General features: G+C 44.0%; 1 non-coding gene across 1 annotated transcript; it reads left to right on the plus strand.

Annotated features, from left to right (window-relative positions):
* The first annotated feature begins 1,148 nt into the window (after positions 1-1,148).
* LOC136165628 (U6 spliceosomal RNA) lies at positions 1,149-1,255 on the plus strand. Its single transcript, XR_010662633.1, has one exon. It is a non-coding gene; the product is annotated as a U6 spliceosomal RNA (small nuclear RNA).
* The last annotated feature ends 1,727 nt before the right edge of the window (positions 1,256-2,982 follow it).

A 2,982-nucleotide genomic window follows, 5' to 3' on the forward strand; every position in this document is an offset into this window, starting at 1 on the left:
ACCTTTTACGTAAAAGTTCACTTAGGTAAAGCAGGTCTCTCTCTCTCGAAAAGTCATAAAGGGACTCCCCTGACGGTCCAGTGGTTTATACTCCACGCTTCCACTGCAAGGGGTTAGGGTTTTATCCCTGGTTGGGAAACTAAGACCCCACATGCCTCATGGCATAGCCAAAAAAAAAAAATTTTTTTTTTTAAATAAAGAAATAAAGATCACAGAGTGCCCAGAGGGATTCTGTGCTTAGAAAGCAGGATAATAAGAAGGGCCAGTGGCTTTAGAAGGTATGAGTTGGACACAGCAGGAACAAGGGGAGACATTTATTTTAGAGAACAGACAGTATCTGCTGTGGCTATTGTATGAACTCAGGCTCAGCTCTAGGGTGGGTGTGAGGGATGTCTGTGGGGTGAAGGACTCTGGGGATGGGGTGGTGGCAGAGAGACCCATGGACCAGAGGGCCTGCTGATTTGAGAGGACAGGAAGGCCTTGCTGTCAGAGGGAGAAAAACAAACGGAGGTGGGGCAGGTTAGAATGGGAATCAGAGAGGGAATCCTGCTTGGGGAGATAGGTGAAGAAATGGTGATTCGAAGGTCTGCCAGGTCAGGGGTCACAGAGAGGGACTCTTGGTGGCTCAGATGGTAAAAAATCTGCCTGCAATTCAGGAGACTTAGGCTCGATCCCTGGGTCGGGAGGACCCCCTGGAGAAGGTAATGGCAATCCACTCCAGTATTCTTGCCTGGAGAATTCCATGGACAGAAGAGCCTGGTGAGCTACAGTCCATGGGGTTGCAAAGAGTCAGATGTGACTGAGTGACGTGACTAACACTAAAAATCAAAGGACTTCTCTGCTCTGAGATCTGGCTTCCCTTCTTGCTTCCTCATTCTAGCTCAAGGCGCCACTATCCTGAGGGGCCAGGGCACTCTGCCTAGGCTCATATCATCTGAGTCTCACCAGGCTCCGAGGAGACCAAAGCTCTATCATGGAATCTCAGGCCCCAGCTGCCTTTCTGGAATTCCAACCATGGTCTCCCCCACCAAACCTGCTCCCCTCCACCCTCCAGTGCTTCTTCCCTCTAGATTTCCATCACTGTGGCTGTGGAAGGTCAGGGGAACCTGACTGGGATTAGGGCATGGCTAATTAAAATAAATGGTTGAGTGCTCGCTTCGGCAGCACATATACTAAAATTGGAACGATACAGAGAAGATTAGCATGGCCCCTGCGCAAGGATAACACGCAAATTCATGAAGCGTTCCATATTTTTATGGGACCTAATGAAACTTAAAAGCTTTTGCATAACAAAGGAAACTATAAGCAAGGTGAAAAGACAGCCCTCAGATTGGGAGAAAATAATAGCAAGTGAAGCAACAGACAAAGGATTAATCTCAAAAATATACAAGCAACTCCTGCAGCTCAATTCCAGAAAAATAAATGACCCAATCAAAAAATGGGCCAAAGAACTAAACAGACATTTCTCCAAAGAAGGCATACAGATGGCTAACAAACACATGAAAAGATGCTCAACATCACTCATTATCAGAGAAATGCAAATCAAAACCACAATGAGGTACCATTACGCACCAGTCAGGATGGCTGCTATCCAAAAGTCTACAAGCAATAAATGCTGGAGAGGGTGTTGAGAAAAGGGAACCCTCTTACGCTGTTGGTGGGAATGCAAACTAGTACAGCCAATATGGAGAACAGTGTGGAGATTTCTTTAAAAACTGGAAATAGAACTGCCATATGACCCAACAATACCACTCCTGGGCATACACAGCGAGGAAACCAGATCTGAAAGAGACACGTGCACCCCAATGTTCATCACAGCACTGTTTATAATAGCCAGGACATGGAAGCAACCTAGATGCCCATCAGCAGACGAATGGATAAGGAAGCTGTAGTACATATACACCATGGAATATTACTCAGCCATTAAAAAGAATTCATTTGAATCATTTCTAATGAGATGGATGAAACTGGAGCCCATCATACAGAGTGAAGTAAGCCAGAAAGATAAAGAACATTACAGTATACTAACACATATATATGGAATTTAGAAAGATGGTAATGATAACCCTATATGCAAAATAGAAGAAGAGACACAGATGTACAGAACAGACTTTTGGACTCAGTGGGAGAAGGTGAGGGTGGGATGTTTCGAGAGAACAGCATCGAAACATATATATTATCTATGGTGAAACAGATCACCAGCCCAGGTTGGACGCATGAGACAAGTGCTCGGGCCTGGTGCACTGGGAAGACCCAGAGGGATTGGGTAGAGAGGGAGGTGAGAGGGGGGATCAGGATGGGGAATACATGTAACTCCATGGCTGATTCATGTCAATGTATGACAAAACCCACTACAATATTGTAAAGTAATTAGCCTCCAACTAATAAAAATAAATGAAAAAAAAAGAAGCATACAAAAAAATAAAATAAAATAAATGGTTGAATTTAATTTAACCATTAAATTAAATGGAACTGGTTTGTTCAAAAATTGATCATTAAAAATGGTGGCCTTTCTTTCATGTAGCCATTGTGACACCACTCCTCTTAGACACTGTGGACAAGATGCTAGTAGAATCACCCATGTGTATTTATGTATTTATTTTGGCTGTGTTGGGTCCTTGGTGCTGCACAGGGGCTACTCTCTAGTTGCAGCTTGGGGGCTTACTGTGATGGCTTCTTTTGTCATGGAGCACTTGGAATAAAAGTTATGACCAACCTAGACAGCATATTAAAAAGCAGAGACATTATTTTGCCAACAAAGGTCCGTCTAGTCAAAGCTATGGTTTTTCCTATTGTCATGTATGGATGTGAGAGTTGGACTATAAAGAAACCTGAGTGCCAAAGAATTGATGCTTTGGAACTGTGGTGCTGGAGAAGACTCTTGAGAGTCCCTTGGATAGCAAGGAGATCCGACCAGTCTATCCTAAAGGAAATCAGTCCTGAATATTCATTGGGAGGACCGATGCTGAAGCTGAAACTCCA

The sequence above is a fragment of the Muntiacus reevesi genome, chromosome 3, assembly GCF_963930625.1.
Source record: "Muntiacus reevesi chromosome 3, mMunRee1.1, whole genome shotgun sequence".
NCBI lineage: Eukaryota > Metazoa > Chordata > Mammalia > Artiodactyla > Cervidae > Muntiacus > Muntiacus reevesi.